This window comes from Mustela erminea, chromosome 15 (assembly GCF_009829155.1).
Source record: "Mustela erminea isolate mMusErm1 chromosome 15, mMusErm1.Pri, whole genome shotgun sequence".
Classification (NCBI taxonomy): Eukaryota; Metazoa; Chordata; class Mammalia; order Carnivora; family Mustelidae; genus Mustela; species Mustela erminea.
The window spans coordinates 58,373,426-58,385,726 of NC_045628.1; positions in this window are offsets into that span (position 1 = coordinate 58,373,426).

Consider the following 12,301-nt stretch of genomic DNA (forward strand, 5'->3'; position numbering starts at 1 on the left):
ATGGGAAGATACTAGAGATCTCCATATAAAACTAAATTACAAACCTTCAAGGAGCTGATTGTCTGGTAGTAGAGAAAAGCATGTAAAGCAACACTTAAGAAATACTGCAGGGAGAACTAAATAAAGCATGCTGAAACCTTGAAGAAGGGTAAAGGTATTTATTCCATTAAAATCATAACCTGTCTTGGTATGAAAAGGAGGAATGAAAGGCCAAACTTATTTGAGAAAATTGTTAAATTTCATTTGGTTCTTGAGTTCCACAGAGGGCTAAAAATCTAAATATAAATGATATTAATAATGTTCAACAAGGACAGGATAAACTGGAAAATACAATTTTTACATACACAATTTTTTTTATTTTACATTTTCTTTTCTATAATATACATTCAGATTAGCTACTTGAATAATAAAATATTTAAAACTACATTCTAAAAATATCATTTTCAATTCCTATAGTATCATTTTCATTTTCTTTATTTTGTAAGGAGTATTATTTCCCCATAATATGAACAATAATTTTTATATTCAAGATTTCTAAATGTGTGTGTTTTTTTAAAGCTTAAACAATTGCACATAGCATGCAATTTTCAAATACACACAGGTCCACTGCTGATGCATCTGGCTTACTGTTTGACAGTAATGGACAGATGGTCTATAAGTGCAATACAGTACTCTGAAGAAAGAATGGAAGAGCAAACAGAAAAGTGGGGGAGCCTAGTGAAATTTCAACAGTGAAATAAATTGTCAAACACATATTCTGCAGCTAATCAGAATATTTAAGTTAGCAGTGTAATGTCATAAAACTAACTCAGTTTTAGGGTTAGATCTCAGTTCAGAATCTGCTCTGCTACTGTAGGCTTAGGCAAGTTACCCTGAGCTTCACCTGTAAATTGGAATAGTAGCTGAAATATGTAGAGTACTTATGGGCCAGACACATACCAAGCATTTTACTTGGATTAGCTTTTATTAACCTTAATATCAGCTCTGCAAAATACATGCTAATATTTTCCTCACTATGTAGATGAGAACCATGCCCTGCAGAAAAAGATCAAGAGATTCCGCCAAGATACAGAACTGGTAGGTGGTTGCATCATGGCCATCTGGACAGTGGTCACGTGATTCTAGTTCTAACCTGCTTCAGTGTTTTCTCAATAATGGGAACTCTTCTCATGCCTTCAAGAATTCCAAAGGCTTTTGATGAGGTCCCAAAAATTCATCTTCGCTTTTGTTTCCTTTGCCTTTGGAGACATATCTTGAAAGAAGTTGCTGTGGCTGATATTGAAGAGATTACTGCCTATGTTCTCCTCTAGGATTCTGATGGATTCCTGTCTCACATTGAGGTCTTTTATCCATTTTGAGTTTATCTTTGTGTACGGTGTAAGAGAATGGTTGAGCTTCATTCTTCTACATATAGCTGCCCAGTTTTCCCAGCACCATTTATTGAAGAGACCGTCTTTTTTTCCACTGTATATTGTTTCCTGTTTTGTCGAAGATTATTTGGCCATAGAGTTGAGGGTCCATATCTGGGCTCTCTACTCTGTTCCACTGGTCTATGTGTCTGTTTTTATGCCAGTACCATGCTGCCTGGTGATCACAGCTTTGTAGTAAAGCTTGAAATCAGGTAACGTGATGCCCCCAGTTTTATTTTTGTTTTTCAACATTTCCTTAGCTTCTGCACAGCCAAGGAAACAGTCAAGAAAACAAAGAGGCAACCCACGGAATGGGAGAAGATATTTGCAAATGACAGTACAGACAAAAGGCTGATATCCAGGATCTATAATGAACTCCTCAAACTCAACACACACAAAACAGACAATCATATCAAAAAACGGGCAGAAGATATGGACAGACACTTCTCCAATAAAGACATACAAATGGCTATGAGACACATGAAAATATGTTCATCATCAGTAGCCATCAGGGAGATTCAAATTAAAACTACATTGAGATATCACCTTACACCAGTTAGAATGGCCAAAATTAGCAAGATAGGAAACAACATGTGTTGGAAAGGATGTGGAGAAAGGGAACCCTCTTACACTGTTGGTGGGAATGTAAGTTGGTGCAGCCTCTTTGGAGAACAGTGTGGAGATTCCTCAAGAAATTAAAAATAGAACTTCCCTATCTACCATTGCACTCCTGGGTATTTACCCCAAAGATACAGATGTAGTGAAAAGAAGGGCCATCTGTACCCCAATGTTTATAGCAGCAATGGCCACAGTCGCCAAACTGTGGAAAGAACCAAGATGCCCTTCAACGGATGAATGGATAAGGAAGATGCGGTCCATATACACTATGGAGTATTATGCCTCCATCAGAAAGGACGAATACCCAACTTTTGTAGCAACATGGACGGGACTGGAAGAGATTATGCTGAGTGAAATAAGTCAAGCAAAGAGAGTCAATTATCATATGGTTTCACTTATTTGTGGAGCATGACAAATAGCATAGAGGACATGGGGAGTTAGAGAGGAGAAGGGAGTTGGGGGAAATTGGAAGGGGAGGTGAACCATGAGAAACTATGGACTCTGAAAAACAATCTGAGGGTTTTGAAGGGGCGGGGGGTGGGAGGTCGGGGTACCAGGTGGTGGGTATTAGAGAGGGCACGGATTGCATGGAGCACTGGGTGTGGTGCAAAAATAATGAATACTGTTATGCTGAAAATAAATAATAAATAATAAATAAATAGATAAATAAATAAATAAATAAAATCTTAAAAAAAAAAAAAAAACATAGAGAACCACTGCTTTATCTGTTTCTCCTCTCTTCATTCCCTGTCTCTTCCCATGACACTTTGCTTCAGTAAAGCACTTATTTTTCCTACCAGCAAGAGGATTACCCTTAATATCCTTCCCACAGCAGCCACTTTTTCAGCCAGAAAACAGCATTAAATCCAGGAAGAAATGAAGAGAGATGAGGACACATTAAAAAACCAGGACACCATTGAACTTGGAGAGAAATTTATGATCAGCAATAGGTATTTTGTAAACCAGATTGGAGAGGCACAAATTCCCTGCAATAATGCAGATGAAGAAATAATGCAGATGCAGATGCAATAATTACAGATGAAGTAATCAAAAATATTCTTGAAACAGTTTGACTCAATCACTGAAGTGGCCATCCCAGTGCAACTATATGTTCTAAGAGAACAACATGTGGCTTAGATAAGATCAGTAGGCTCTGAAGTACTCCAGATGAGAGCTACAGACCAGACCACTACAGAAATATGTGCTTGGCTAACGTTTTTACACAGTTCTGGAAAAGAGGAATCGGAAGCTTATACCACAGCACATAATTTTACACAGTTGTTGCAACTCCTCAAAATAAGCCTTATTATGGAAATGTATAGATAGAAAATAAAAAAATTGGGATTTGAACTCAGAAGTGCTCTACATCAAATATATGTTTTTTCTTTTTTAATACAAGCCCTTGTTGTGGCTCTTAATTTACTCTTTTAGTAGTCTTTTTTAAAAATTTTATTTAAATTCAGTTAGCCAACATAGAGTATATCATTAGTTTTTGATGTAGTGTTCCATGATTCATTAGTTGCATCTAAGAGCCAGTGCTCATCACAACTTTGTAAAGTGTTGGGTTAAGAATTCCCCAGGTACTGTTATAAATATCTAGGCTGTATGTACTCTAATTAACTATTACAATAAAAATGCTAGTGTCCAGAGTAGGCAATGCAGATAAGAAATGCTTCTTATAAAAGATAAATTCCAGAATTAGTTCTCATTGCAAAGGCCTCTGTCTCTCTAAATTTATCCTTCACTTGCTATATATAAATATTCTGCAGCAGTTAGGCAGTCTCTGTAACATGTTTAAAATACTGTTAGCTATAATTTTGGTCATGCTTTCCCCCTTATCCATAATGTTCATTTTCCTGCATTCTTTTTGTTCATATCTTACAGAGGAGTCCTCCTCTGCCAATGAGAGACATAGTTGTCGCGTATCTTTGGCACTGTTTACCTGCATTGTCCACATGACAGAAAACATAAATCCTTTTTCATTGGTATTTGCCCTTTTTAAAATATGTATGCCCTGGCTCCTCAGTGAGATTGTCTATATCTGAAGAGCCATTTTATACATGTTTCTTTTCCAGTATATTCCCCATGTCTGGTTCTCAATAAGCCTTCAATTAATGTCAGAGGTTGGGGATAGTGAAGGATGATGCTACTAGAGAGAGTGACTATGATATTTATGTTGACTAATGTCTTCAAAACCCACCTGTCCACATAATTGGATGATAGAATGAAAATAAAAATATAAGGATAACATTGAATATTTGTTAGATGTTGAGCACCATTCCATTCTTATTTAATTCTTTCTCAAATCTTATAGGTACTATTAATCTTCCCATTTTAATGAGCGTAGAAGGACTAAAAAACTTTTCCAAGGTCACACACAATAAGTAGCAGTGCAAAATTCTGGTCCATCTGGGTCCCAAATCTCTGTTCTTCCATAGCAAGCTGAAGTATCATCAGAGCTGAAAAGCCTCCATGAGAAAACCAGCTGGGGGCATCAGGGCCCAGCCAGTATGCTGGGCCAATAACTGCCATCTGGCAGTACAAATTTGCTTTTGAGAGCCTGTAGTCATTGACATTCAAACTGGTATTTTGAAGGCATTGTAACTTTTCAACCAATCCTTTGTTAACACCTCAGTGTATATGCCACTTAAGATCTGGAAGTATATGCAGGCACAACTAAATTTCATAAAATACCTTGGTTCTGGTAAGTATAGCCCTTTGCAGGATAATGAGTCCCATCAGGAGGGTAGGAAAGGATATCACATCCTCAGAATTTTGGGATTTTTACAAAACAAAGAAAATGCAATTAACAAATATAAAACATTGTTTTAAAAAAATGTTCTTCTCTTGATTCCAAATTATTTTTTCTTACAAGATGATGGAAATTTTGCCCTTTCTCTTTTGTCACCAGAAGTCTCCAGCAACCTTTTTGACCAGAAGAAATGTCAGCTTGGGATATAATAAACCCCAGGCACTTGGCTTCTCTGTATTGCCACAAGTTCCTTGGGACATGGTTTGCTTTTCCTTGGCTTGTTTTTTCTCAATTTTGATGAAAACAAGTTAAACATACTACTATAGAAATAAATTTTTATTCTGTATTTTTCACTGTGATAGGTCATTACTGTTAATTGGAAACTCTGAACATCTGAAGACTACATCTTTTGCAATGAAAATAATAAAAGAAGTGAGTACATTCAGTGGTCTCTGGGCCATTTAGGAGTTACACCCTCAGCTGAAATAGAATGAAGGTAACTTTGAGGAAAAAAAAAAACAACAGTATTTTCTATATAGCAGAAACATGCAAAATGGTTACTCAAGAACTAAGGAGGTTTGATCCACCAGATAATGATTTACCTATATTTTATTTGATTTCTTAGTTGTTGAATAGAACACCCCCAAATCTAATTGAAACCCTCCTTGTCTCTACCTGTGTAATTACTGTAGCAAATTAGGTACCCACGCCAACCAAAACTTTTAAAACAATAGCCTGCAGTTGTCTCTACTTTCTAAAGACCTATTCATCTCACAGGCCACTCCAATGAAACTGCTCTTGCTGAGGTCATTAATGATCTAATAATTGTATAACTTGATGAGCGTGTTTTAGTCTTATTCTCACTGGACAACTATGATATCACTGTGATTTTGGGGGGCATAGGTTACCTTTTTCACATCTTAAAATCCTCTCTTCCTTGGATGTCTCTTGTTCATCTTATACCTCTTTTTCTTTCCTATCTTCTTTGTGTGTTTCTCTTATTTTTCCTATGTTTACTAGTTGGTGTTGCTTAAATTTAATCTTTGGCCCATAGCTCTTTGATGCCGTGTGTGTGTGTGTGTGTGTGTGTGTGTGTGTGTGTACTCTTGCTTCATCCTGTGTGATCCATGTAATTTTTTTTTCTCTCCCTCTTTTTAGGATTTATTTATTTGAGAGAGTGTGGGTGCAAGCACATATGTGAGAGATCAAAAGTGAGAGAGCATGCACGAGAGAGAAAGAGAGAGAAAGAGTGAGCAAGAGAGAGCCAGCACGTAATCACGGGGAGGGGCAGAGGTAGAGGGAGAAGGAGACTCTCTGCTGAGCAGGGAGCCCTATCCTGGGCTGGCTCCCAGGATCCTGGGATCATGACTTGAGCAGAAGGCAGATGATTAATCGACTGGGGCCACCTAGGCACTCCAGTGATGTAGCTTTTTATGGTTAGAATTGCTACCAATATCCTGATGGCTCCAGGACCTACATTTTCAGCTAAAATAAAACCCTATCCAAGAGCTTCAGACTCATAAATCCAAATACATTTTAACTGTTCCATAAAAATATTGAACTCATCATGGCCAAACTAAATTTGTCATACTCTCCTCTAACCCTGCTCTTCTGTCTCCATATTTATTTTACTGTCACTAGTGCTTATCTAGTCACTCAAGCTAGAAACCCAAAAAGTAATCTGTGATTCTTCCCTTTCACATCTTAGACTCAATAGATATTTGGCCAGTTTTACCACACAATCCATTTCCTCACCTTTTACTTGACCCATTTACCATGCCATATTTCAGACCCTTGTTGTTTCTGGTCTAAACTATGATAACAAACTCCCAACTCATATCTCCAAATTTGTTGCTTTTCCCAAGCTTTGTAGTGACCCACTTAAAAGGGACAAAGATGTCCCTTCCATGGCTCCTCTTTCTCTCTAAGATAAACCAGAAGTTCCATTATGTTACCTATGAGGCAACATAGGTTGCCTATTAGGTTCATGATTTGAACCTTTTTATACCTGTCCAACTTCACCTCTTGTGTCTCCCTCTACCTTCCTCTTTAAATGAACTGTCTGTTCCTTCAATATTAAGTTTTCTGGAAGTCACAGGCTTTACTGTTCTTGATCTTTTCTTGGAAGGGGACAATTGAGAAAAATAATTCTTTCTTTTGTGCTAAATACATAAAGTATGTATTTTAAAAAGTAAGGATTAGTTTTCCAGGGAAAAATTAGCCATAATTTGGGATTATTGCAACTTTAAAAATATATGTGGGGTGTCTGGGTGGCTCAGTCAGTTTGGTGTCTACCTGCAGGTCAGGTCATGATCTTGGGGTCCTGGGATCCAGCCCTGTGTCAGGCTCCCTGCTCAGTGGGGAGTGTGCTTCTCCCTCCTCCTCTGCCCCTCTCCCCATGCATGAGCACTCTCACTCTCTCTCTGCCTCTCAAATAAATTTTATATAATATTATAATATGTATAATTTATATGTGATATATATATATAAATTATGTCTATTTTGTGGTGTGTGTATGTGTGTTTGTGTATAGGGTGGCTGTGTTGTCTTCAAGATGATCAGGAAGGTAGCTTTTATCTTTTATTTCTAATTCCTCTGCAGGGTGGTCTTTTAAAGGTATCTATTGTATTCACTGCCCTTTTAATAAGAAATAGAATATGCACATGTATATTTACATGCATGTGTACAGGCATTATGACACATGAGTAACAGTGGGCTCGAAGGCTTTTGTGTAGGGTGATGACAAACATTGACTGAATTTCATGGACTATGATGTGTAAGCTACTTCACTGTTTTTGAAATTGGTTATAAAACAAGAGCTTTTAATGCTTAGTTCTGTTATTATTATGATGTTCCTTCTACTAGGTACATTTTCTATGTGTATTTTTAGCAGGAGTGCTTATAAAAGCAGAACTACGTGTCCTTCTGCCCAAAGCCCTCTTCACCTGTATCTCTGAATTTTCCTGTCTTAGTCACCCAATAAACAGTCATCCCACTTATCTCGTAGTGAAATGTTGATTTTAAGGAAATTTATTTTAGATGGCTGGATATACTTGCCTTTTCATACTAAAACCACTTCTGGACAAGTGTTGCATGGATATTTGAATTTTAATGGATATTCAATGTGATGGATATATTTAGGATTATATTGCTAGGAGACATCCGATGACACCAAGTTTTCTTAAGGGCCTTCACTTCATCCTTGCCAACCTAGTCCCACTTACTCATTCATCGAGCATTTATAAGATACCCATTATGCATAAGAAATAAAGTCATGAGTCATTCCCTCACTGTGATACAGTGTTGTATAGTATAGTGGGGAAGGCAGAAAGCCCACTGAAATTGTAAGATAATATGTGGTGAATACCACTGGGTAGTTGTAGAGTACTAAGGGAGCCAAAAGGAAGGTACTTAATGCCCATGGAAGAAGGGTCAGAGGAAGCTACCTGAAAGAGGAACCATATGGGTAGAGTGTTTTGAAATCATCACTGTTCTTATCACCTGATGATCCATCCAACCCATCCTTTCTAAAGTTAGTTCCACGTGTTTCCATAACTCCCAAATGATTGCTTAATTCTGTCATATTGAGTTCTGTATTAATTTTGTTTTGTCATGTTTTACTTTAAAAGAAAAGTTAATAATAGTTATCCAATAAGCATTTACTGAGCACCTGTTGTATGCCAAGTATCATGCTAAGTGTTTGGGATATAAAAATAAGTAGGACAAAGTTCCTGTACTGTGAAACTAAAACAAAACAAAACAAAATATAAATGCTTCAAATAATTAGTAATTAGTCATTTCCATTCTGGAATGTCCTCTATACTGCTCCTTCTACCAGGAACTCTCTTAGCTTCTCTCTTCATCTAGTTCGCTTATACTCATTTCCCAAGCCTCAGATCAAATGATACTTTATCCAGAAATTATTCCTGACCACTTCATCCATATTAATGTCTTCCTGTTGTTTTTTTTTTAATAGAAAACCGTTCTTTTACTTCATTGCCCTTATACAATTTCTACCTATGCAGTTTTTTCCTATTTGTCTCCACCACTAGTGCCCCGAACTTGTGTCTGTTTTACCCATTCTCATGTGTCTAGGGTCTAGCATAGTTCTAAGTAGAAAGCACTCTACAAATATTTGTTGAATTGGAAGATTTTTTAAAATTTAAATTCATTTAGCTCACATCATTAGATTTTGTTATAGTGTTCAATGATTCATTAGTTGTGTATAACAACCAGTGCTCATCACATCACGTGCCCTCCTTAATGCCCATTATGTATGAGGAAACTTGTTCTCTGAGAATTTATATGATTTTGCTTATGCATTAAAACTTTGAGGTAATCATACAGCGTTTTAACTATAGTTGAATGGTATAAGGATTTTGAGAAATTTTCATTACACAAGTCAATAAAGTCAAAGATTTACATTACTCCACAAGAACCAGCTGGATCCTGGCTGTTAAAAATTACACATTTTAGCTCTTGTTCTATGGGTTTCCATCCCTACAAGGAAGCGACACTCAGACTAGGCAGGTTTGGCCAGTCCTTCCCCAAGACTTTGGGTCATTTAGGCCTTAGAGCACAAGACATACTTGGAGGAGATCTATTACTATCCCCACTAACAACACCATTAGATTCCACTGGGTTTTTTTTTAAGTTATTAATTAAATTCTAGTTTGTTAACATATAGTGTAGTGTTAGTTTCATGTGTACAGTATAGTGATTCAACATTTCCACATGTCGTGGAAATCACACCATCTCATGCTCATCACAAGTACACTCCTTAATCCCTACCACCTACATCACCCATCCCTCCACTTACCTGCCTTCTGATAACCATCACTTTGTTCTCTCTAGTTCAGTGTCTGCTTCTTAGTTTGCCTTCCCTCTCTTTTTTTGTCCCCTTTGCTCATTTGTTTTGTTTCTTAAATTTCACATAAGTGAAATCATATGATATTTGTCTTTCTTTGACTGAATTATTTCACTTAGCAGAATATTCTGTAGTTCCATCCATGGTGCAAATGGCAAGATTTCATTTTTATGGCTGAATAATATTCCATTCATCAGTTAATGGACACTTGGGTGGCTTACATAATTTGCCTGTTGAAAATAATGCCTGGGTGTACATATCCACTTGAATTAATGTTGTTGTATTCTTTGGGTAAATAGACAATAGTGTGACTGCTGGATCATGGGGTCATTCTATTTTTATCTTTTTGAGGACCCTCCATACTTTTTTCCACAGTGGCTGTACCAGTTTGTATTTCCCCCAATATTGCAAGAGGGTTCCCCTTTCTCCACATCCTTACCAACACCTGTTATTTCTTGTGCTGTTAATCTTAGCTGTTCTGAAAGGTGTGAGGTGTTATCTTACTATAGTTTTGATTTGCATTTCCCTGACAAAACTGATGTTGAGCATTTTTTATATGTCTATTGGCCATCTGTATGTCTTCCTTGGAAAAATGTCTCTTCATATTTTCTGCCCATTTTAATTGGATTATTTGGTTTTGGAGTGTTGAGTTTTTAAGTTCTTTATATATTTTGGATACTATCCTTTTATCAGGTACGTGATTTGCAAATATCTTCTTCCATCCTGTGGGTTGCCTTTTAGTTTGTTGATGATTTCCTTTGCTATGCAGAACCTTTTAATTTTGATGAGGCCCAATTATATTTGCTTTTGTTTCCCTTGCCTCAGGAGGCATAACTAGAAAGAAATAACTATGGCTGATGTCAAATAATTTACTGTTTTTTCTTCTCTTTTTTATTTTAATTTTTTATTTAAATTCAATTTAGTTAACATATAGTATATTATTAGTTTCAGGGGTAGAATTTAGTGATTCATCAGTTGCATGTAACATCCAGGGCTTATTGCATCAAGTGGTCTTCTTAATGTCCATCACCCTGTTTCCCCATCTACCCCTACACCCCTCCAGCAACCCTCAATTTGTTTCCTAGTGTTAAGAGTCTTTTATGGTTTACCTTCCTCTCTATTTTCATCTTAATTTATTTTCTCTTCCCTTCCCTTATATTCACTGTTTTGTTTCTTAAATTCCACATATGAGTAAAATATGGTATTTGTCTCTCTCTGACTTAATTTTGCTCAGCATGATATGTTCCAGTTCCATCCACATCATTGCAACTGGCAAGAGTTCATTCTTTTTGATGGCTGAGTAATATTCCATTATATATGTATATAAATATATTAAATTAATTACTTAACTATTAATGAATAAGTACATTTGGTAAAGATTGCATAAATGTAGACACTACCTCTTCTTTATCCATCCATCTGTCAATGGATATCTGGACTCTATCCATATTTTGGCTATTTTGGACATTGCTGCTATAAACATTGGGGTGCATGGGCCCCTTTGAATCACTATGTTTGTATCCTTTGGATAAATACCTAGTAGTGCAATTGCTGGGTCATAGGGTAGTTCTATTTTTAACCTTTTGAGGAACCTCAGTTGCATGTAACAGTTGCATGTAATGAGGAACCTCCATATGATTTTCCAGAGTAGCTGCACCAGTTTACTTTCCCACCAACAGTATAGGAGGATTCCTTTTTCTCCACATCCTCACCAGCATCCGTTGTTTCCCAAGTTCTTTATGATTTGGGATCTCACAGGTAGGTCTTTAATCCATTTTGAATTTTTTTTGTGTGTATGGCATAAGAAAGTGGTACATACAGTTTTATTATTTTACATGCCGTTGTCCAGTTTTCCCAACACCATTTGTTAAAGAGGTATTCTTTTTCCTATTGGATATTCTTTTCTGCTTTGTTGAAGATTAATTGACCATATAATTATAAGTTTATTTCTGGGTTTTCTATTTTATTCCATTAATATTTTTGTACCGGTACCATACTGTTTTGATTACCATAGTTTTGTCATATAACTTGAAGTTGGAATTGTGATGCCTCCAGATTTGCCTTCCTTTTTCAAGATTGCTTTGCCTATTCAGGGTCTTTCATGGCTCCATACAAATTTTAGGATTCTAGCTCTGTGAAAGATGCTCTTGGTATTTTGATAGAGATTGCATTAAATATGTAGATTGCTTGGGTATTTTTGGGTAACAGTATTTGTTCTTTCAGTCCATGTACATGGCATGTCTTTCCATTTCATGGCATCATTTTTAATTTCTTTCATTAGTGTTTTATTGTTTTCAGAGTGCAGTCTTTTACATTTTTGGTTAGGTTTATTGTTGGTTATCTTATTGTTTTAGGGGCAATTGTAAATGGGATTGATATCTTAATTTCTCTTCTAATGCTTCATTACTGGTGTATAGAAATGCAACCTGAGGGGTACAGTCAGTTGAGTGCCCAACTCTTGGTTTCAGCTCAGGTTATGATCTTGGGGTCATGACATTGAGCCCTGTGTCCAGCTCCATGCTCAGCATGGAGACTGCTTGAGAATTTATCTACCTCTCCCTATTTCTCACCCTCAGTTCCCTCCACTCATTCTTCCCCAACTCTACAAATAAATAAATAAATCTTAAAAAAAAAAAAAAGGAAAGAAATGCAACA